Source organism: Vombatus ursinus, unplaced genomic scaffold, assembly GCF_900497805.2.
Source record: "Vombatus ursinus unplaced genomic scaffold, bare-nosed wombat genome assembly UNPS02010769.1, whole genome shotgun sequence".
Taxonomy (NCBI): Eukaryota; Metazoa; Chordata; class Mammalia; order Diprotodontia; family Vombatidae; genus Vombatus; species Vombatus ursinus.
This window is the reverse complement of record NW_020950547.1, coordinates 363,686-389,575: the sequence shown is the minus strand read 5'-3', so window position 1 is coordinate 389,575 and position 25,890 is coordinate 363,686. Positions and strand designations below refer to the sequence as shown.

The 25,890-nt window shown below is 35.6% G+C and overlaps 1 protein-coding gene across 7 annotated transcripts in view; it reads left to right on the top strand.

Moving 5' to 3' along the window:
* Nucleotides 1–25,890, top strand: part of SLC16A7 (solute carrier family 16 member 7) — a 214,005-nt gene that overhangs the window by 89,560 nt on the left and 98,555 nt on the right. The gene's annotated exons all lie outside the window — the stretch shown is intronic.

Here is a 25,890-nt window from a genome sequence, read left to right as displayed (position 1 = left end):
GTACTTTATCCACTGTACCACCTAGCTGCTCCCCCCCACATGTATACATACCTACCTACATACATACACACACATGTATGTACATTTACACAGGCACACAATCACACACATGCATATGTACATATATATACATGTATACACATAAACACTTACATATATACACACATTATATACATATATACATACATCACATACACATATGTAAACATATATATGCATGTACGCTGACTCAGTGACCCAGATAACTCTCTGAGAGTCTAAATTGCAGAACAATTTTCAACCTAGGCTGGTAGAGGGTGTTTCCCTATGGGAAATATCTAACAATAAAATCAGAATTTTAAGCTAAAGTAAAAAGAAATACTGAGGGCAAAGCACTATCCACTAGTCAATAAAAACTCCTTATACTATGCTTTTAGCTGCTTTTAGAATGATTTAAGGAACTTTGACACATTTTGTATCCCCTTCTGACATTGTATTTGACATCTACTTATTCTGAAGTGAATATGATTTTTTTTTATTCAAACAATAAATCAGCACTTTGAGCATGGACAGTAAGACCTAGTTTCAAATGCTGGCTCTGAGGTGTATGGAAAGATGACTTGTTCTACAATCAGGGGATCTGGGTTCAATTCCTGTCTTTGCCCTGAATCCCTTTGGGACCCTGCACAAATCACTTAATCCCTCTGAGCTTTGATTTTCTCATATGTAAATTGAGGGTGTTGGCTTAGATATCCTTGGAGGTCCTTTTCAAATTGAGATCTATAGACCTATGAACTTAACTAGCTAGGTATGTGACTGTGGGTAACTCTTTAGATCTCAAAGTTTCCTCATCAGTAAAATGGGAATAACAATAGTAATAATAATGGTAATGATGATGATAACAATAACATACTACCTACCTCATGGATCTACTTTAGGCTTTGTAAAGTCATAAACTGTTAGACAAATACAAATTCTTACTATTGATTTTCATATATCAAAAAGGTATGGCATATTCTGATGTGATGAATTAGATTTATGGATCATTAGTTAATGAATTTAAAAAAAATTTAAAAATATGCTTTAAGATTGTACAAATTTAAAATACCATTGAGTTTTTATCTTTGTACAACACTACTTCTCCAAGTCTTGGGAACATTTTACCTCTTGTAGATATGTGTCATTTGTAACTTTACAAGTTTTATCTGGTGTCCACATTCACATAAACAGAAGGTCAAACAATAATACTGTTAAACACCTTGTCTATATTTATGACATATCACAAAGTAATTCTTGTAAACTGACCTTCAGAAGAAAGTAAAAAGCACTTCCTTAGAGCAGCTGCCTACATTTACATATTTATGTATCATTGGGGAAAAGCATGACTCATGACTTTTTGCTACTAAACTGATTAAGCCTCAGTCTTAAAGATGATAGCTGAAACACAGGAAAGATTAATATTCTCAATGCCCCATATGAATTCAATAGCATTTGCTCCTGATTTATTAGGCTTCTAGGTGAAGACTATTTACTTGATTTCTTAGTTAGGTTTTATTGTAGTTATTTTGCACTAATGGGAGCAAAACAATAATACAAATATTGTATATTGAATCATTTGAAATTTTGTCAAAACTAATCCAATTAATTCTACTTTGCTGGAGAAAAAGTTTTCTATGGATGTGTAGGCCAACGTGAGTCAGGTCTGCTCTCTTTGATCTTTTGAGTTGTCCTTGTTTTTGTTTTGAATTAACTTTAAACTTACACAAGTCTATAATTGTTGAGGAATCATAGAATCATTATAAGCATTTAACTATTTAGCCACAGAAAATGTTCCTTAAAAAAGGAAAACTTAGAAAATTAGACAGCCCATGATGAATGAGTTCATATTTCATTACTAATTTTATTGTTTATTCATTCAGACATTTAATACAGCTTGAATTTATGTAACACTTTTCTCCCCTCAAGGAGTTCATAGATATTTAACTTTAGGGTAAAGGATATTACCTTTAAAAAGTGGGTGGGGAGGTTTCAAGTTAGTGAAAAATCTAAAGTGATACCTTGGATCTATCTTCTGGCTCTTTGGAAAGTGCTGTATTGTTAAAAAGAATGTGCTGGATTTAGCAACAGAAAACTTGCAGTTAGAATTTAGGTTCTTCCATTTGGTATAAGTATGAACTTAGAGAAATCACCTAATCATTTTGAGCCTCAGTTTCATCATCTTTAAAATGAGGAACTTAGACCAGATTTTCTCTAAGATTCATTCCAACTCTAAATCCTATCAGGCTATACTTTTTATACTGTAGCACAAGCCAATTTCATAAAAAAATGCTATATACTTCAATTAGTGACTCAGCAAAGATGTATTAAGCTCTTAATAATTTCTATGCATTGTGTTTGATAATGAGAATACAAAGATAAAGATGATATAGAGCCTATTTTTATTTGTTTTTTGCCTTTTTTTTCTCTTTTGGTAAGGTAATTGGGGTTAAGTGACTTGCTCAGGAACACACAGCTAGTGTCGAGTGTCTGAGGCCAGATTTGAACTCAGGTTAGAGCCTACTTTTAAAGGAGATTATAATCCAGTGTGTGAGGAAGATACATTCAGTAATATCTATGACATGAGAGAGATGGTTTATGTAAAAAGAAAAGAGCCAGAGGAATTTGAGGAGGGAGACATGAATCAATTGGTCAGTCAAAAAGCATTTATTAAGCATTAACTTTGTGTCAGGCACTGCACTAAGTGATACAAACACAATAAATGAAATAATCCTTACAAGGATAGACAATAGGTAGGAATATTAGTTAGGAAGGTATGTTAGTATAGCTGAGAAATGATGAAATATTGAACCCAGGTGACTGTAGTGGGAGTGGGAAGGAGGAGACAAGAGTCCAGATTTATTCCAGAAGGATGATCAAAAGGAATTGATAATTGATTGGATGTGGGAGTCAGAAAGAAGGAAGAGTGAAAGATGACTAAAGTTTAGAGAGTGGGAGACTAGAAAGATTGCAATTCCATGAGCAGAAGTAGAGAAGCAAAAGGATGATTTTGGAGAGGGGGCAAATGAGGTTAAGCTGAGATAAAACTCTTGGAACATGTTGAATTTGAGAAGAAGGAAGAATATTCAGCTGGAGCTATCTAGTAGGCAATTAGGGAGAAAAAGATTTGAAAAGGAGTGAAGAGTTGAGAAAGAGATCTGATAGTCATCAGCAGAGATGAACACAAATATATGAAAGTAGATGAGACCAAAAAAGGAATGAATATAGAAACACTAAGGACCATCCATATTTTAAAAATAGAGGAAGAAGAATAAGGAAAAGAGAGAGCTGGAGATGCATTTGTGTATAGAAAGTCATGGAAGTCAAAGAAACAGAGGGTGCCAGAAGCAGAGGAAGGGCAACAACTTGAGATTCTTTAGAGATACTAAAAGAAATTACAAAACAAGAGGTCATTGGACTTCATAATATGTGGATGTTGTCCATGACCTTGGAGAGAGCTATTTCAATAGTCAGGAAGGAGAAGCCAGATTGCAAAGGAATGAGAAGCCAGTGGGTGGTAAGGAAGTAGAAATAAGGAGTGCTAACAGCTTACCAGATTTCATGAATAATCAAAGATTGACTACATAATAAATTAGTACATCTAGCACCATTTCTCTTTGAGAATGAATCAGTTTGGTTGTCAGCTCCATGGGTGTATTATTGTCTGTCATTTATTGTTATAATTCCAAGTGCCTTAGAGAGTACCCTCAGGACATCAGGCTCTAAATAAGTGTCTCTAGAATTTTAATTGTCCTTTCTGGTTTGAAGAGGGTTTTCCTGGCCAAGGAAGAGGGGAAACCTTTCTTCTAACCTATACTCTTTAGGGAAGCAGGTTACTGCTTACTAATACTTGGATCTTACATTTAAATAACATTTTACATATAGTTTGTTATCTGATCCTCAGAGCAACCCAGTGAAGTGGGAAACAGGCAAATAGTATTGTATTTATTTTATGGAGGAGGAAATTGAGAGTGAGGAGGTTATGTGACTTGCCAATAATCACATACCTAGTCAGTGTGTAAACTCTTCAAGGCCAGGAGCTGCTTTATTTTCTCTTTATATCTCTAGCCGTGGCACAGAGCAGGCATTCAGCAAATGCTTATTAATTGGTTGATGAAACCAACTTTGATTACACTATTTTTAAAAAAAAAAAGTTTTCTAATGTTAATCCAACAACCTCCCTCGGTGGCCCTCTCCCCTCCCCCATTATACTACATTGCTTTTGAGGAGAGATGTTCTTCCTTGACTATAGATGCCTATAGTCAGTTGCAGAGAAGCCCTTATTTTGTTTTAAGTACGATTCTCAGAACTGCCATGTATCTTTTTGCTCTTCCAACACTTTCCAAAGCCACAATCTTTTTTCCCCCCTCATAATTCTTGTTCAGGGGAGCCAGAAGCTAGAAAAATCATGCACAGTGTTGAGTAGTTTTTTTCTTGTGTGCCACCACACCTAAACTGATTTAGGGTGGAGTTGAATGTTTTTAATCAAATGACTTTTCAACCTACATAGTTCTCAAGACTACTCCTATTGTATTTACAAAGAGCAGGACTGGTTCTCTGCATCTCTGAAATGATTAGCAATATCCTCAGGTGTGGTGCAGTGCAAAAAGAACTCAAATTACAGCCATAAAAGCTGACTGGTTCTTCTACATCCTAGCTGTGTAACCATTGGCAAGCTGCTTAAACTCTGAGCATCATTTTCCTTATCTATTAAATCAGGGAACTATAGGATGTCACTAAGATCCTTTGAAACTTTGAAAGCCTATGTGCCAGCTAAAACTCATGAAAACCTCTCCAGTGAAGGTAACTTAATCACAATTGTTCAACCATCATTTGACAAGCCTGTACTATATTAAAGGCACTGTCCTAGGTGCTAGAGAAATAGAAATCCAAATAACAAAGTCCATGCCCATTAGGATTTTATAAAGCTATTCTAGAATTAGGTGCAAAGATACCCAGAGGTCCAATGCCATATAAGACTCTTCTTAAGACTAGGTACACCAAATTTTGTCATGGACACCTATAAAATAAAAAAAAGAAAAAAAGGAAAAAAAAAGGAAAGCCTAGATCTTTGGCAACAAAGATGGTTAAGAGGCTACTTTGGATCCATTTTTCATAGAACTCACTTAGTCACATACATATTATTTTATGCTAAGCATGAACCTTCTATTAAACTGGGTGAAATTGTACTGTTACTGCTGCTGCTGTTACTACTATTTCTACCACTCACTACAGTGAGAGGTATCCTTGAAACCAGAAAGACATACACTGGTTTGGATAAATCATCTCACCTCTCAGTTGTTTAGGCAACTCTCAAAGGTTATAAGTTATAGAAAAGATACCAATCGACATTATTAGAAGATTCCTTGTTTGAGAGTTCACTATGCCAGTGAAATCATGGGTCCAATTCCTACCCCTCCTTCTCTTCCTGTTTTTTCTTCTCCTCCTCCCTCCTAGTCTTTATCTTCCGGCTCCTTCTTCTGTCACATAGTAATATAACTGGAATTCCAAAGGTTTTGGAACTGTACCAGTCTCATTCAGGATGGTCTCATTGAAGAGTCAAATGGCTCATTGCCTAGTTGTATTTAATACCAATTCTATGATCTTTCTGTGGTTAGGCAGTATCTGTTGCTTCACTCCATTTATTGAACTGAACAAAATTTATTATTTTAAACTGAATTTAATAAGTGGTTCTTATGACCTTATCATAGTCTGCAGATTGTGATTTAATTTACAGTCCCAATCTCTGTTTTAGAACTGCAAGAACAGCAAGTTCTTGGTAGGGGTCACCACTTTAAATGCTTTGTTGTTATAATTAAACTTGCATACTCCACCATGATGATGTCTAGAGGAAATAAACTCTTGGATAAAAGCTCTGGTGATTTCTCTGTAGACTTCTGTATTCATGTAAGAAATATTTATTGAATGTTTGCTCTGTACACAGCTAGGTACAATGGGGAATCAAAGATGAGTATAACATGAAGCATTTAAAAAACTGAAAATCTATTTTAAAATATTTTCATCATGAATTTATCAAACATGAATATTTCAAAATATAAAGATGATAAAGATCATTTAAGAAACCATAAACTTCTCTTTGTACAGTTTTTAAAGTGAATATGAACTTTAACACTGTAGTGTTAAAACTCCCAGCTTATCTTTACCCCTTCTTCATTTTTTCCTCCTCCATGTTTTTTTTAAATGTTTAATAGATCTTATATTTTACTTTCTCTTTACATAATTATCATTGTTCACCAACACCTCCTCGCCACTACAAAAAAAAAAGTCCTCCCCTGTAACAAATTCATATAGTCAAGCAAAACAAGTCATAATACTGGTCCATGTCTTGAAAGATATGTCTATTTCTGTACTTTTTCTTTATCACTTCTTTGTTAGGAGAGAAACATGGTGATTATTGATTTTCTGAAGTTATGATAAGTCATTAGAGTGATCAGAGTTCTGAAATTTTTCATAATAGCTTTCTTTTATACTATGGTGTTCATTACATAGATTGCTCTCCTGGTTTCATTCCACTCTCTGTCTCAGTTCTTAAAAATCTTTCCAGGTTTCTCTGAATGTGTCTGAATGTGTCAAATTTATCATTTCTTATAGTGCAATGATATTTCATTACATTCATAGGATTGTAGATCTGTTTCTGGAAAGGACCTCAGCTACCATTCAGCCCACTCATTTGACAGGTGAGGAAATAGAGTACCAGAAGGGAAACATTATTGTACATGGTCACATAGATGTTTAGCATTATGGGTAATATTTGAATCCATACATTCTGACCCCAGAGAGTTGATATTCTTTCTGCTGTACTACACTGCTAACCTATACCATAATCTGTTTATCAGTTCCCCAATTAACGTATATCTGCTGTGTTTCTAGTTCTTTTGTTACAACCAAAAATGCTGAAATACATACATGTATGTGTGGGTATGAGTCTATACAGCCACACATATATAGAAACATCTACATGTGTAGATATATATATCTAAACATATAAAATATGTGTAGGTCTATATCATTTGTGGCACACCTATATCTTACAACTTTTACTACAACAAGTTCCAAAAATATATGTGACCTAGAAGCACGTGAATTTTACATTGCATTCCTATATGTATATATAATATACAAAGTATGATCAAATATAAACATATATGTATATTGTACACTGTGTTTTATGTGTGTCCTTTCTGTCTCAACCTCCTGAGGGCACAGATAGCTGGATCAAAGAGGTGTGCAAAGTTTAATGACTTTTCGGCTGTAGTTTCAGATTGCTTTCAAAAGTTGCCAAACAAAAGTAAAAAAAAAATCCATTGAACTAATCAATAAAACTAGTAGCTGGATTTATGAAAAAAAGGGCAGTAAAATAGATAAGTTTGATTACATGAAATTAAAAGTTATTTTGCATAAATAAAACCAACAGTCAAAATTAGAAGGAAAACAGAAAAGTGGGAAAATACAGCAAGTTTCTCTGGTAAAGGCCTTATTTCTCAAATACATAGGGAACAGAACCAAATTTGTAAAAAGTAAGAGCCATTCCTCAGTTGATAAATGAACAAAGGATATGAACAGGCAGTTTTAAGAAGAAGAAATCAAAGCTATCAATAATCACACAAGAAAACACTCTGAATTACTACTGATTAGAGAAATGCAAATTAAAATAATTCTGAGAACATTTCACACCCATCAGATTGGCTAACATGACAGAAAAGGGAAATGACAAATGCTGGAGGGGATGTGGAAAAATTGGGACACTGATGCAGTATTGATGAAGCTGTGAACTAGTCCAAGCATTCTGAAGAACAATTTGCAACTATACCCAAAGGGCAATAAAACTGTGCATACCCTTTGAGCCAGCAATACCACTACTACTTTTCTATCCCACAGAGATCTAAGAAAAGGGAAAAGGACCTATTTGTACAAAAATATTTATAGCAGCTTTTTTTTTTGTGGTGGTAAAGAATTGGAAATTGAAGGGATGCCCATCAATTGAGGAATGGCCAGATAAGTTGTGGCATATGACTTTTGTGGATTGTGTGTGTGATAAGAAATGAACAAGATGGTTTCAGAAAAGCCTGGGAAGACTCTCAGTGAAGTGAAGCAAAGTGAAATGAGCAGAACCAAGAGAATATTATATAGTACACAGTAACAGCAATATTGTAAGGATGATCAATTGTGAAAGACAAGACAAAGACCCAAGAAAATTCCAAAGGACTCATGATAAAAAATGCTATCCACCTCTAGAGAGAGAGAGGTAGAACTGGTGCAATCTGGATGCAGTTTGAAGCATACTTTATTTATTCATTCATTTATTTATTTTTATTGTTTTATTTTGCTTGTGTTTTCTTTTGCAACATGGTTATTATGGAAATATGTTTTGTATGACTTCACATGCATAATATATATGAAATTGCTTGTCTCCTCAACGAGAAGGAAGGAATGGGAAGGAAAAATTTGAAACTCAAAATTTTAAAAATTGATTGTTAAAATGTGTGTTTACATGTAATTGGGAAATATTTTATGAAACAAGTAGAAATTATTTTTTAATAAAGAACAAACAAATTAAGAAGTCCATTAACTATTCATTATTGCATTTATCCTCCTAGATCCTCTCTAAGAATTGCTGTTTTGTTTACTTTTTTCTACTTGGGCAATTTGATGAATGTGAAGTGGAACCTCATAATTGCTTTAATTTGTATCTCTTTTATTATTAGTGACTTTGGAACATTTTTAATATTAGGGATGATAATTTGCATTCCTTCTTTTGAAACTACCTGTTTAATATCCTTCTGTCATTTATCTACTGACAAATATCTTTTGTTTTTAAACATTTGTATCAATTTCCTACATATCTTGAATATCAGACTTTTATCAGAGAAATTTGTGGCAAATATTTCTCCCAGTTCAGTATTTTACCTTCTAACCACATTAATTTTTGCTTATGCCAAGATTTTCACTTGGAATTGGCCATTTTGTCTTTTATAAGCATTCCCATTTTTTATTTAATTGTTTTCTCTACCAACACAGTAGTTGGACACCCTTTCCAAGATTGTTCTTTTACTCATACTCCTGACCCACTAGTTTGCAATGTAATAATTGGTTTACTCTTTGATCCACATGCCACTTCTAGCCTCTCTCTCTCTCTCTCTCTCTCTCTCTCTCTCTCTCTCTCTCTCTCTCTCTCTCTCTCTCTCTCTCTCTCTCTCTCTTTCTCTCTCTCTCTGTGTGTCTCTCTCTCCCACCAACAATAAGTAAACCTCTCCTCCCTTGAGGTTCATTTAATCCAAATTTACTGCCACATTAAGATTCTAGAAACTGTTATCTACCCACCTCCAGGGTAGTCTTCTTTGTTCCTCAATGAACTCAGTGCCTGGTATCTTTTCATTCTAATTATGTATCCTCCAATTAATAGTCACCTTCCCCAGTTTTGTGAGGGAATTCATCCCCTTCCCATTTGTAGTTATGAATTTAGTTATGGTTTGGCCTTCATGGTAGCCTATTTTAATGTTTCCTATCAATGCCCCCTGTTTCCCACTTTACAAAGAAAAAGAAAATGGGGAAAGAGGAATGTGACCAGTAGTAGTAATCCATAATTAGAATGGTCTAATATACCATGGTTCTGCCCTTCCCCTCTTTGTCTAGCCCAGAACCAGACCACTTTTTCCTTACTCTTATGATCATCCCTTTATGATTGAAGCTTGCTTTCTTTGTTACTTTACCCTTCCCAACTCAACCTTCTTTTTAAAATACCATTTCTCTTCTTTTTCTGTCCCCACCTATTTTCCTATTATCTTAACATATTTGTACAGTGAATGTGTGTGTGGGTATGTCTGTGTGTGTGTGTATTCAGTAGTCCTTTGCTATGCTCAGATAAGAAAGAGATTCCAAAGTTATCTGCTTTACCCCCTCCACCTTTATACATTATTTTTCTTCCAAAACACAGATGAAATAGCACCTTCCTCATTTCCTCTCTAGTCTTCTCTTCTTTTGTTGTTGTTGTTTGTCCTTCATTCTTTTTTTTTCTTTTTTGGTTAGGCAATCAGGGTTAAATGACTTGCCCAGGGTCACACAGCTATTGTCCTTCATTCTTGAAGGGGAATAATGACATCAGGAAGGTGATGCCATGACTTGCAAGTGAATTGGATTTAAGTGAGGGAGGGCTGTGCAAAGTCACCAGCCTCACTCTCTCCTCCAGAGCCATCTGGGTCCAGTGACAAAAAGATCAGAAAGACTGGAGATGGCCCCAGATACTGTGGGAGACCTTAGCCTTTTTAAGCTAAGGTCTTTCTCAGGTCTCAGTTTGTCTGAGGCAACACCCAATCAGTGACTGGGATTCATGTGGGAAGGAAGGAAGGAGAAAAATAGTATGTTTAATTTGGATTCAGAAATCAGTTATTTTTCTGGAGGCAGATAGCATTTTTCATCATGATTAGTTCAATGTGTTGATTGGTTGTGCTGATGTCTCCTCTCCCCCCCTTTTTTAATTCTTTAAAAAAATACTATTTGTTATATGAGATGGCCCTCTGGGGAAAATAGGGTGAGGGATATTGAGAGATACTATGGTGATATAAAAAAGAAGAAATCAATAAAAACATTAAAAAAAAAGAAAATCCAGGGTCAGATTCCCAAATTCTTCCTTCTTCCAAACTTTACTATTTCTGCTGAAAGTTCCACTATTCTTCCAGTCTCATAACATCAGAGTAATCCTAGACTCCTCACACTCCATCATCTCATACATCCAATCAGTTATCAAATCTTGCTATGTCTTCCTCCACAACATCTCTCATATCTGACTCTACTGTCAACTCTACTTGTATAAATGTTTAACAACCAGGCTGGGAGTGGGAATGTATGCAACATACTTTTTGGTTTTTTTTTTTTGTGTGTGTTGTTGTTGTTGTTGTTGTTTTTTTAGGCAATTTGGGGTTAAGTGACTTGCCCGGGGTCACACAGCTAGTAAGTGTCAAGTGTTTGGTTGGAGGCTAGATTTGAACTCAGGTCTTCCTGACTTCAGGGCAGGTACTCTATCCACTGCACCACCTAGCTGCCCCCCCAACATACCTACTTTTAAGTTTAATCTACACTGTTAATACTTTCTCAAGTCTAGACAATCAATAATTAAGCTTTGCCAATTTCCTAGCTTTTGCCGACTTCCAAAAGTGCAAATGTTTATATGGAAAATTTAACAATCAACTCTAGAGCTAGTTTGAACTGGCTGTCTCTCCTACACCATCCTCACATCCTCAGTCTCTCTCAGTCTTCATATAAAAGCAGTTGCCAAATCAGGACCTAATCACCTCTCACCTGAACCATTGAAATAGTTTCCTAGTTGATTTCCATGCCTCATGTTTGTTCCCTGCTCTGACACATCCTCCATGCAGCTGCCAAAGTAATTTCCCTAAATCACAGATCTGACCAAGTCATTCTCCTAATTCAATAAACTCCAGTGTCTTCCTGCTACCTCTAGGACCAAAAATTATTTAATTTTTTATTTTATCCTTCATTAATTTCTATTTCTGGGAAAGTTTCATAAAGTATATAATTATTAACATAAACATGCATATAATTTATAAATATATGAGGTTATAACAATAATAATAATGACCAGCATTTTATAATGCTTTAAGGTTGGCAAAGCACTTTATAAATATTATCTAAATTACCCCTCATAACAATTATAGGAGGTAAGTGCTATTATTATCTCTCTTTTACAGGTGAGGAAGCTGAGGCATACAGAGGTAAAGTGACTTGTCCAGAGACACAACTAGTCACTCCCTCCTTTTAATCTATAACAGAACAAAACCGTAACCATGTCTTATATTTATTTTTCCTTATTCCTTCAGTAACCTTGAAAGTGTTGCTTGTCCTTCATTCTTAAAGAGGACCATGACATCAGGAAGGTGATATCATGACTTTCAAGTGAATTGGATTTAAGTGAGGGAGGGCTGTGCAAAATCATGTGCCTCCTCACTTTCTCCTCCAGAGTCATCTGGGTCTGGTGGCAAGATATAGATCAGGACAACTGAAGATGGCCCTGGATGCAATAGGAGACCTTGGTCTTTTTAAGCTAAGGTCTTTCTCAGGTCTCACTTTTCCTGAGGCAATGTCCATTTAGTGATTGAGATTAGGTAAGAAATGAGGCAAAGAATGGCTTCTTTTACTTAGTTTTTAAAAAAATCAATCTGGGAGAGGGAGACCCTCAAGGTTTCTGGCCAAAACAGAAACAATTGCTATTTACACTCACTCTGAGCCAGCCTTCCTTCCTTCTTTCCTTCTTTTTCTTCCTTCCTTCCCTCATCTTTCTCCCTCTTCTCCCTCTTTTGATAGCTGAAACCTCAAAAGTAAAGAGATTCTATGGGGATGTTTATCACCTTCATTAGAATCTAACCATGTTAAGTTTCACTTAATGGTGTTTCCATTTCAAAGGTGCTTCCTAGTTCTCTCTCTCTCTCTCTCTCTCTCTCTCTCTCTCTCTCTCTCTGTGTGTGTGTGTGTGTGTGTGTGTGTGTGTTTAAATCAGGAATGATTAAAAGTGCTCTATTCTATTTAATCCCTCCCTGGTAGGATTATACTATAATACTCATGTTTGTTAGGATATTATTTATGGTGTACTTCCCTGAAGGGAAGAGGTGGGGGCTTGTTTGTTTATTTGGTTTTGGTTTTGGTTTTTACTTTTTTTTTTTTAACCTTTTAGTATATAGTGTTCCATGGTTGTTTGGTTTTGTTTTTCTTTATCATAGTTGCAGCACAATTTTGTAAGATGTTTAAAATTGATGCTTAATACTTATACTCTTTCTAAGTGTTTGCAATACTTCTGTTTTTTAAATTTGATTTGAAACTGTATCTTGGTATGTCGTTTTTTGATGTTTTCAATTTGGGTTTTCTTCCAGAAGGTAATCCCTGGATTCTTTCTATTTTCACTTTTCTTCTAGTTCTAATACGTTTTTGCAGTTTCCTTTTATGATTTCCTGAGATATAAGTTCTTGTATGTTTGGTTATTCTTTTCAGGTAATCTCATCTTAAGCCTATTTTCTATGTTAGTTGCTTTTGATAGTATATACATTGTACTTTCTCCTAATTTTTTCCGTCTTTTAATTTTATTCCCATATTTCCTGTTGTCTCAATGAATTGTTGAGTCTATTTTTTTTTAAGTTATACTTTTAAGTAGTCTGTTACTTGGGTTAGGTTTTCCACATTCTTTTTTTTTTCTTTTCTTTTCTTTTTTTTTTTTGGCTATGCAACAAGGTTAAGTGACTTGCCCAGGGTCACACAGCTAGTAAGTATCAAGTGTCTGAGGCTGGATTTGAACTCAGGCCCTCCTGACTCCAGGGCCCATGCCCTATCCACTGTGCCACCTAGCTGCCCCTATCCACATTCTTTTCTAAGATGTTTATTATCCTTCCACTTTTTTTCTTCAACAGCTCCAATTTCACTTTTTATTCCATTCACGCTTGGAGTCCTTTTGGTAAGCAATTCTTTTCTCTGAGGTTCTCCTTGTAATTATTGTAGAGTATTCTCTTCTTCTGGGTTTAAGTTGTAGACTACCTTAAAATACAGATTTCTTCATAGTGTTAGGGCTTTTCTTCTATTTATTCATATCTCCAGTCTGGGACCTCTTGGAATGGACAAGCTTTGCCGTTATACATGCTCCATTGGGTAGATAGGCCCAGGTCCAGCCTGTCCTGCTGTCTGAATGTTGTTCCTGTTGCCATTGCAATTCCACACTTCCAGATAGGATTGCTGGACTCATTCTCTTCCTTATTGTATAACCTAGGTGGGCTCAGTGGATTAAGCACTGGGCTAGGAGTTGGGAAGACTAATCTTTCTGAGTTCAAATCTGTCATCAGACACTTACTAGCTATGTGACTCTGGGTAAGTCCCTTAACCTTGTTTGCCTCAGTTTCCTCATCTGTAAAATGAGCTGGAAAAGCAAATGGCAAACTATTCCAGTATCATTGTCAAGAAAACCCCAAATGGGGTCATGAAGAGTCAGACACAACTGAAATGACTGGACAACAACAAAGGCCTTGGATGGATCTGGTCCTTGTGCTAGAACTAGGATCCACTTTTAGCCTTAATTCCCAGTTTCTGCGTCTGGCCTGTGCCCTTGTGACTTAATGCTATTTCTGGACTCTTCCCACTCTCTGTTTCCTTGTTCAATCAACTATTTGGAGTCAATTTTGTCTCCTAGTGTAGTGCTAACCATCTCCAATTGGCTATCAATGTATTAGCTTCAGATATCATGGAGTACCCCTCAAGGACCATTGCTGCTGAGGCATCTTAGCCCCTCTATTTCATTGTGTGGTTGACTTTGTCCTCTTCTGCTACTCTGACAGTTTGGGAGCTGATACTCTGATAGTGGTGGGGATCCAATTTCCAGAGAGTGCACTTGCTTGAGGCCCTCCCTAAAAGACCCCAGTACAGAATTCCTGCAGGCTTCTGGTCTGCTTATGTATTTCAGGTCTAGATAAAAGCACTTGTTCTTTCTTTTCTATTTTATTCAATCTTTGCTTCATATGACACTGTTCTCCATGCTTTCTGTGGCATTTTCCAGGGGAACTGGACTTATCTGAAACCTTTCACACAACCATTGTTGCCTGAAGTGATAGGGAATAAGTAAAATTATTATTTCTTTGTGATAATGACCTCATGGGTAAGGAACTCCATCTACCAATTCAGGTTTGCACCTTCTCTGCAACTTATAGTCTTAGAAAGTTACCTGCAACAACCAAAAAGAAAAATGTGAAGTGATTTACCCATGCTCACACAGATAATAGGAGTCAGTAGTGGGACCTGAAGTCAGGGTTTCTTGTCTTAAAGGCCACCATTCTACCCACTCTACCACATTGCCTTCTTCCAGAAAGTAAAGTACTTAATAATCTAAAAGAGGAGAAATATAGTATTAAAACAATAACAACGTAAGACAGGATTTGATGTGTCAAAAGAGTAACAAAAATTAGAAGTTGAAATAATTCAGAGGAGAAGGGATCAGAGAAGATTCAAAAAAGAGGTAACATTTGAGTTAAGCTCTGAAGGATAGTGGATAGAACTCTGGGCCTGGAGTTAGGAAGACTCATCTCTACGAGTTCAAATCCAGCCTCAGACACTTACTAGCTGTGTAACCCTGGGCAAATCAATAAACCCTGTTTGCCTGAGTTTCCTCCTCCGTAAAATGAGCTGGAGAAGGAAATGGCAAACCACTCCAGTGTCTTTGCCAAAAACAAACAAATTAACAAACAAAAAAACCTAAATGGGGTCACACACAGTTGAACACAACTGAAAAGCAACTGAACAACAACCACAAAATCTGAAGGATAGGTAGACTGTATCGTCAGATGGTATTAATGGGAGGAGATATGTTAGGTAGAAATAGCAGAGAGCTCGAGGTGGGAAAGTTAAAAAAAATCTGTAGATAAAATACTGAGTGATGCAACTCTCAGTGGATGGGGACAAAACATAGGGAGTCATTTATAGCAAACTAAGGATCTTGGACTTTTTTCAGTACATAATGAGAAACCATTGACTTTGTGTGGAGAGGAGTGACACAATCAATGGAGAGTTCTAGGAAAATTAATTTAATCATGGTGAAGAGAATAGTTTGGGAGTTGGGAGTAAAAAGCCCAGGCAGAAAGAAGAATAGAAATAGGACCATTGGCTAGGAACCTGCTGTAGTAGTACAGACAGGCTAGAAATACATGAATATTGGTGGCAATAGGAATGGAATGAAGAAGAAAAGGGAGGGAAGAAGGGAGGAAGAAGAAAAGAAGAAGATAGCAACATATATTTCTATAGTGATCCATATTTTCCTCACAAAGTACCAGAGTGCTTAGCAGAGCAAGTACTGATCTACCCTTTTTGAAAAAAATAAGACACTGAAGCTTTGGGAGTTTGAATGACTTGACTGAGTTTATACAATTATTGTCTAAGATGATAAATAAATGAACATCATATCCAGGTTACAGTCAGACCTAAGGACCTCATTATTGTTGGAAACTTGAAGAGTAACAGACTTATGGGTTGGGTAAATGAGCAATAAATATTAAAAAAAAAACATGATGTCAGATGAAGCTGTATTTCATAGCAGTAGATTCAGCCCTAGATTATGTGTTTTCCCACATGTGGAAAGTACTGTTTTAATGTAAATAAGCTAATGGTTTACAGAGGAAAGCATGTGGTAGCATGTGTCAAGTGTGGGTACAGAACATTTCTGTTCTTCCTTGTCAGGTTTGGTCTTGCTAAAGCTTGGAGGTGGTTACTACATTGAGGACAACTGAACTCTCCTTTTCTTTTGTGTGATGCAATCTTGACTAAAACAGAAAAAGCAAGGCAAAGGTGAAAGGGGAATTTTTCCCCCATGATCTCTGTTTAAGATTTTGATACTAGGATGGACCTTTGTAGATATGAAAAAATGAATTGAGATAATTTATTTTCTCTTCTTCATTTCCTGAAATAGTCACTTGGTTTATCAATCAATCATTTGATCAGTCAAGAAGCATGTTATGCACTTATCATTTGCCAGGCACTGTGCTAGGTGTTGGGGATATAAGTGCAAAGAAAAAAACTATCCCAACTCTTAAAGAACTTGTATTTCAATGGGCAAAACTCAAGGACATATCGACCAATTGATGAATATTTAAGTATCTATTCGTTAGAAAGCATTTTACTGTATACTGGAGATGGAAATATAATAAATAAAAACCACCCCTACTCACAAGGAGCTTATATTCTGAGTGAGAAAATAGAAACATTTGAGTATATATGATATAAATAGAAAATGAATCAATATTAATATGTGGGATTGATTATAGGAGAAATATAAAATGAGGTTGGAAAAATTGGCTGGGATCAGGTGGTGATGGGCTTTAAAAACCAAAGAGTTCATATTTTATCCTAGAAACAGTATAGAGCCACTGGGGTTTATTGAGGAATGTGATATGGTTAGACCTATATTTAAGGAAAATCACTTGAGCAGCAGTACTGAGGAGGATGAACTATAGTGGGGAGAGATTTGAGTTATATTTAACTTTCAATTCATTATGCCTGTCAACACCAAATTTATTCTAAATGATCAATTGATATTAGAGAATAATACTATCACAACTCATCCTGCCCTTTCCTGCCTCTGAGCATTTAGTCATGATTTCCAAAATGATCTCTCCCAAGATGTTAGGCTGTTCAAATCCTTCTCTTCCATCAAGAACAAGTTCAAAGGCCATGAGCTCTTTCCTGATCCTCCCTTCTCTGCTCTCTCACCCCAGTTAAAAGTGATCTCTCCTTTCTGGAATCTCTTTTGCCATGCATATTTCCTATGGAGTCTATTTTTTAGGGGGAAGAGAGGCATGGGAAGGGGGTAGTAGGGCAGAACTGATTCCATCATCGCTATAGGGAACTCCTATAGCATGAAAACTCATTCTACCAATTTGGGGAGTTGTCAGTAGCTTACAAAGTCATCTTAAGTGACTGTGATGAAATGAACCATTCTGACTGAAAAAAAAAATCTTAAGTGATAGGTCAGTCATAGTGGCAAAAAAAATTCACCTGGGGCACCGCCTATGGTTCAGTAATTTGCTCATGGTAACATAGCACATGTGAAAAGCAATAATTGATTTCAGGTTTTCTTGACTCTAAGGCCAGCCCTTTCTCCACTATATGACTCTTCCTCTACACCTGATTGTATTTTAACTTTACTATAGTCATATCAACATATCTAGCATATTACTGCTAGATTTTAATCTCCTTGAGCACAGATACTATGCTATTTTACTCTTTAGGCCATATACAAAGCAGGCACCCAATCATCAATGATTAAATTGAATTTTAAAGAGATTTTAATTATGAGGTCCGTGAAATTTCACAGTGTGGCTTTCTGACAAGAAGAGATCCTCTTCAGTGACATTTATTCAGTACTAAAGTGACATTTAATATTTATCCAACACTATAGTGCTGCAGTGTGCAGTAGTGCAAGGAGTGTTGTACATGGAAAGTCAAGAAAACTACGGGTCCAAATATTGTCTCTGACACTTAGCTGCTGTGTATTAGTATCACACTTACAGCCTGAAGAGACCTCAAGGGTCATCTAAGGCAACCATCTCATTTGAGGAAACTGAGACCCTGGGATATGAGTTGTCCTATATGAGGTCATATAGGTAGTAAGTGTCAATGCCAGGATTTGAACAAGGTCTTCTGATTCTTGTTCTGCTGCTTTCTTATATACCATAATCCCTCATTGAGTCTTGGTTTCTGTATCTCTAAAATGGAGATTTAAAAAAGAAATCTGTTTTATTTAACTCTCACAGTTATTCAAATGAAACATTGTATTTAAGGTGCTTTTGAGAAGAAAACATAGAGGCCACTAGGTGGCGCAGTGGATAAAGCTCTAGACTTGCAGTCAGGAAGACCTGAGTTCAAATCCAGCCTCAGACACAGGACACTTACGAGTTGTGTGACCCTGGGCAAGTCACTTAACCCTGATTGCCTCACCCAAAAAAAAAAGAAAAGAAAAGAAAACATAAATGAGAGAGAGACAGAGACAGAGATAGAGATACAGAGAAAGAGAGAGAGATGGAGTAACAGAGACAGATAAGTAGATAGACAGACAGACCAGACAAAGTATACAGACAGGTAGGTAGGCAGATAGATAGAGAGATGGATCTAAATGTCTAAATCATAAATCATAGAATTACAAAATCACAACATTTTATAACTTTAGAGACTATCTAAGCCAATCTCTTAATTTTACTGACATAGAAACTGAGGCCCAGAGAAGTGAAATAATTTGCTTCAGATATCTAGATATCTATTTCTAGATGTTGAAATAGATATCAATGTAGATATTGATATTGAAACAGATATTGAATAGATCAATAGATCTATTGATTGAAATAGATTGAATAGATTCAAATAGATTGAAATAGATCAATAGATATTCAAATAGATATCATTATAGAAAACCTCAGAATTTTAAAAATTGAATTCTATAGATAGTATTAGCATACTTTGCTATGAAATGTGCACTGATAGGCACATATAGAGTGCCTATCTGGTAGCTTTGCAATTTATATTTTTGCATGTATTTGCAAATATATTGTAAGTATATAAGCAGTCATACCTATGTTAGTATCTATAGACTGAAGAAATAAAATTATATATAAAGTACTATAAATAATGGCATATATTTTCACTTTGACTTTTTAAAAGAATTTTAATGTCATTTATTGCACATACTAGATAATTTTAAAACAAAGAGATAGATTCTTGTGTTCATATGCAAACTTTCTTTGACTTGAAGAATATTAAAATCTGCTCCAATGTTTTTTAGTGCCTGATATGTGAGAAAAGTGCTAAAAAATTGACCAAAACCGCTAAGGATTTTATAATCTGACTTTTATAGCATCTAAATATGATTTGGATTGAGAGAAAATTCTAGCTACTCCTAAGAAACTAAGATTTGGCCTTTAAAAGCCTCTAATAGATGAGTATTAAGCACACAGGTCTCTATGCTTATATAATGAAATTTCTCTATGTCATTACTTCAAGTGAATTTTTTTCCTCCATTTAACTCATTCTTTTGAGCATCAGCACAAAATTATTCAAAGAATGGCTGTATGTTTTTTGTTTATTGTTGAATGACTGGCATTTTCCCATGTAATATTTTTTCCCCTAGGTGTTATGCCATGAACAAGTCAATAATACAAAAAGCATTGTAGAATCATATAATTTTTAACTAGAAGAGACTTTAAAGAGTAATCCATTAATTTTACTGATGAAGAAACTGAGGCCCACAGAAACCAAATAATTTGCTTAAGAGTATTTAGCTAATTCTAGAATTCTTCTCTGTTGTTATGAATTGTTCAAATATTAAAAACAAATTTCACCAAACAAATAAGAAAAGAAAGAGGAATGCATATAAAACTGAGAATATCAATTTCTTGATCAATCACCAAGCATTTATCAGCTATGTGCCAGGCATAGCAAAAGAATGAAAATCCTACTTCCAAAGAGCTTATACACTTCCTGGAGAGACAACAAGTACAACATGATTATACATAAAATGAAGAGAAGGCTAAGGGCAAAATAAAAGTGAAATCTCTGGCATTCACTAAGTATTGAAAAAAAAATGCCTATTGACTGATTGAGAAGTATTCTGGGTTGTCTTTCCAAAAAATTTATAGCCCATAACAGTGACTATCAAGATTAATACTTAGGCAGTTTTACTCATTTCTCTCAGCAAGTTATTAAACTTGAGAATGTTCTAATGAATCTCCTTTAAAACCCAAATGAAATTTCATTGCATTTTTACTTTCCTACTTTCTCCATGGCACCTAATCTGAATTCCTTCTCTCTCTAATATTCTGTGGCCTTAGATTTCACATAGTACTTTGTTTTGTACTTTTTTTTTACTGTACTTATGTCATATTAATTATTATAGTTATCTGTGTTTAATGGTACCATACTACTTAAGACTGTAATGTAAGGGTTGGAAACTTGGCATCTTATCTAAGTTTCAGCACTAGGCAATTTCTTTGCATTTAATCAATGTTTGTTGAGTGAATGAACCAAGTAAAACAAGCTTCGACTAGAGAGGGATGCTCATAAAAGGGAAAAAAAAAGAAAGAAAAAGTGATCTGGTTCTGGTCTAGGCAAAGAAACTTCAAACCAGAAAACAATGAAATGTGATTTACTGTGATTGTTACTATTATTAGCAATAATAATAAATATTCCCATGACATTTGGAAATGGGATTTACTTTCTTAGCTCCAATTAATGACATTATAAAATATTATTCCTTTTGTGAATTTTAATTATTTCAGACCTGCCATCTTCCCTCTAGGCTTTGTTTTTTTGCCAAACAAGTAAAAGCACTGTGCCCCCTAGATCTTATGCTAGCCTAGAGGCAAGAGTGAGACTTAGTCATCAAGATAAGCTAATTGTAATTAGAGGTTATTCCACAAGGTTTTGACCAGTAGTATAAAATTAATACAAATTTCTCAGACATCCCATTTTTATACCTTCCTTTAAACTTTAAAATTACCTACTGATATAATTTTAAAAGTGTAATTATATTATATATTGAAAACTAAAAATGTGCTCAACAACTCAGGTAAAAAATGTCAAAAGATAGACAATTACTTTTATGTTAACATTCCCCCTTCATCAAAATCCTTAAAGTATAACCATAGAAACTAGATAGATGAACAACAACAGGTGATCTCCTTACCTGTGACTTGCATGTTGTAGATATTCCTTAGAATTCCCCCATATTTCTAAAGTTAAAATGCAAAGTCAATCAATGTTATTATTTAGTTTCCAAATCCCACTTGCAAAGATAATCTTCCCCTCCCTCCCTTTCCTTAATATCCTTAGTTATCCTTTTTCTGTTAACAATTCCAAAATTTAAAAAAAAATAGAGAAAAGGACTTGAGAGATAAATCAATCCAACCTCTTTATTTTCCAGATGAGGAAACTGAAAACTAGAATGGTTAAGGTTATCCAGCTAAATTGATGGTGAAGATTTGATTAGACTTTAGTTTTTTTGTTTGTTTATTTGTTTGCTAGTTCAATTCTCACTTGCTCTTTTTCTTATGATAGAACTAACATTTATTACTAAATCTAAAGTTGGAATTATTGATATTTTGTGAGTTATGCCTATTTGGTAGGCTTCTTAGGTAACATTATTTAAATATTGAAATTATTTTTTAAAATAAATCATATAGCTTTATAAGGTTGTAAGTTGGGCAATGAAATAGCAGGATTAAAGTCCAATTTGAATTCATTTATGTGTTGGAAAAGAGAATATCTGTCTCAGTTTAATTCCTCTTACATAACCTGGCTAGTTGTCGTTGGAACTTAAATATTACACATGAGTTTGACATTGACATTCCTTTCTGTTTGGGAAAGGTGAAAACAGAGAGTAAAGAAACTAAATGATGGCTCACTGAAGGGGAAAAAGAAAATTCATTCTGGTCAAACTTCAGACTCCTTGCTGAGCATGTTGAAAAACCTATGTGGTATCTAAAAGATATTTGGAAAATACAACGTTAAATTCCTCTGTTCTTGAAACCTCCACTGATTCAAATTTAATTTTTGTATCCACAATTATTTTATATAGAATCAGATTCTAGGAACAGAATTTTCACCTGTTCCTGAGAGGAGCAGGCTGTTCTAAGGCCTCAGAAGGTCATTTTAAGTGATAGGAGAAAGAGGAACTGCTTCTTTTTTCATAAAGAACATCTAGAAGCTACTACACAGCCTTGTGTAACCACAACAAAAATTGCAAGATTAATATTAATCATCACTGATATTTATATAGTGCCTTAAAATATAGAGAGAAAGCTACTGGACCATAATAAAGAAAGCAGAACAAAATTGATCTGTGGAGGAAGAGGGCAATGCCTCTTGCCAGTAATTATATTTTCAGAGAGCTCAGATCTCTGTTTCCTTATGAGGTTTCTTGTTGCCAGCCTATAAAAGCAGAATTAGCCTTGGTTTTGGGGCTGTCATTCCTGAGCTGACCCTCCTACAACAAAGCTTACTGTGATGTCTGCATGGAAAGGAAGAGTGAGACCTTAAGACTCAGTATTTAACAAAGGTGCCATGACAACACTGTGCCTAGGTTGTGCCACAAGACATTCTGAGACTTCCCCTTGTTCTCATGAGTGTACCTTTGTGTGAGAACGTAGGACAGTGGTGTATCTTAGCATCTGGCTGCCTTATATGACAAGTATGCTAACAGTAGCAGTTTGGATCCTGTCCATAGTCAGGACCCTGGGACGTATAATTGTCAAAACAACATTCTGCCCTCTTGTTGTTCTGCCTTGCATTTGTATTTAGAAGGATGATTCATTCAATCTTTGGCTGGCCCTCTACCTATTAGCCCATGTCTCTTCCTTTGCATTCCTTTTGAGTTGCTTCATTTATCTGCCTTTATTCAAAGTCATAATTTTTAGAGTTAAAATAGATTTGTAGAAAAAGCAGAGTAAAACCCCAAACATTAATCACTTGTAACATAAACCATTCATTCCACTTAATTCTTTGTTCCCACCGTTTCTAAAGCCCCCCCCCCCCCTTTTGAGGCTTTAGGAGTATGCTTCACCACTGTACAGTCTTCTGACTATAGCATGGGAACAAAAAAGCTGATGAGGAATTTCATATCTTAATCTTGCACTCCCCCTGTGTCTACACAAAATGGAAAATTAAATGGCACAATTAAACAGCAATTGATTTAAGGAGTGTATTAGAAACTTTAGTATATCCTATGATCCCAGTTATGTGGACAAAGAAGAACACTGGATCACTTCTCAAGGATCCTAGGATCTCTCCTTTTCTTGGAATCCCATAACTTTGCTACAGGGTCTGTCTATATCTGGAATGTCCCTTTAATTCCAACCTGAAATGAATCATTCAAATGCTGCAGAAATTAATGCTGCCACAGTTCCAAATCTAATACTAAGAGAAGTGGGAGGGGGGGAGAAGGGGACAAATACATCTCAGCTTCCATTGTGTTATAGTCTCGGTTTTTTTTATTTTCAAAGTCCATCCTCAAAGTTCACTCTTTCTGCCTTCTGAAGCAGATTGAAAGGCCCAAGGGGTAACAAAAGCTATATCAGGACCTCAGGCGTCATGGACTGGGCCTAATTCAGTCCAATCACTTGATAGGTAGTTTAGGTCTAATAATGGAATATAATAAGACATTTATGGATCATCCAGCAGTTAAAATATTTATTTAGCATCTAGAATAAAAAAAATCCAATAAACATATTCAGTTAGGACAACACATTAATTCAGTTGAGCAAAACTTCCTGGTTTTGGTCATACTGATGAGCTGAGCCCTAGAGAAATCTATGTCTCAGAAGGCTGCTGAAGCTATGCTAATTCAATATTCAGATAAGCTAGTTCCAGCTCAGTATATGTGGTACACACCATTTCAGCAAGGAGTAGTTTTCAACTCCGGAGCTATGCAAAGAGTTATTCAGGTGGTGGAAATGCAGGATGATTCAATGGAGGCTCCAAGATTAAAAATTAATAAGAAATTTAGAAAACTCAGAGAAGATGGAAGTCTTTTTGTATGGCCTTTTTAACTTAGGTGACCAGGAAACCAAATCAACACCCTAAGCTAGCTCACTGATTGAATCAAGTCTCAAGGAGAGTTTCAATATTTCTTAAGGAAAAGACCTAGCTGAACCTGCATGCAATAGGACCTTAGGAAAAGCTAACCCGGTTTTCATGGCATGGCCTAAGGAAATATATTGTTCCTAATATACCCTATCCTTGATTTTAGAGTCATAAAGATCTTCTAGAGGGCTTCTTACCACTTAAATAAATTAGTGTGATGTGTCACAAAAAGTACAGTCAAGGGACAACTTGAAACTACTTGAAACTCCCTCTCCCAGGGTGCTGGGTGTAATTTTAGTATTGGAGTGATAGACTTTCACAAAATACCATTGGTAAGCTCCCACCAGTATGTTTCCTATTTAGACAAAATCAGTCATAGTGACACCATCAGCTCTCAGCAAAGCAATACTTCTTTTTCAATCATCAAATCTCCCAGCAAAATCTACCTGCTTTGATCACATGCTCTTAGTTTTGTATTCTGCATTCTATAAGTAACTCCTCTTTTTGCCTCCTGTGCCTTTTGTGTTCAACTTTTCCTGTTCTCTGCTTTTACTCGTGCTTCTTTCTTTTTTTGTTTTTTTGTTTTTAGGCAATTGGGGTTAAATAACTTGCCCAAGGTCATACAGCTAGTAAGTGTCAAGTGTTTAGTCTGAGGCCGGATTTGAACTCAGGTCCTCTTGACTTCAGGTCCGGTACTCTATCCACTGAGCCACCTAGTTGCCCCCCTGCTTCTTTCTTCTTGTAGTCTTCTCCCACCCCTCCTAAAGCCTCAGATTAGGACCTTCTTATAAGCAGTGAATCATCTCTAACTTACAATGTTATACTAAAAAAAATCCACCTTTCTGTCAGATATGATCCTGAGTCCCTATAAAATTCTCCCATTGTTTCAGTTATAGCCAACAAAATTCTGATAGCAGTCAAATTTATGAATGAGCTAATGGCTCAAAATACAATGTAGCTGTCTTTAACTCAATCAGTACTGTGCCTTCAGACAGGTCTTCTCATTACATTTATCTGAAAGGAATTGTTTTATCATTTCCTCAAAGCATTCTCTGTCTCCTCTTTTTTTTTTTTAATCTGAGAAATTGTGTTTCATCTCAAACTGATTTTTATTGGTGTTCCTTACATAATTTTTTTTTCTGTCCCATTCAATAAACAATGTATCCATAATGTGAAAGGGGTTGTACCTTGTACTGGCCTTGGAATCCAGGTGATATGTTCAAATCTCAGTTCTGAAACTTAGTAGTAATGTGACTTTGGGGAAAATCACTGAACTCCTATGAGTATCTATTTTCTTATCTATTAAAATAATATAATAAGAGTTGCAATACTTACCTCACATGGTTATGGCTAATAAATATTTCAGTCTTCCAAGAATTTATAAATTTAGGATGGCTTCTTTGCCAAAATAGTTGCAAATCCTCTTTACCTTAGGAGATAGTTTTTATGAGTTGCTTTCGTTAGAAATTTAATGAAAGTGGAAAACTGGTAATGAGTCTTTATGAAATTAGAATAGTTAGCTGGTCCTCAAATTAAGGGCATACAGTTCATTGCCAGGCCTTTAGTCAGAGGGTTTCTAGCTTAGTGAAGTTTCCCATAGCTTATGATTTGATGTCATAGCCTTCAAGAATTCAGAGCCCCTTCCATACCATCATAATGGATGATGCAAGGAAAGACTTCTTAAAACTTAAAAGGGAACAAGCTTTGTGTGTGTGTGTGTGTGTGTGTGTGTGTGTGTGTGTGTGTGTGTGT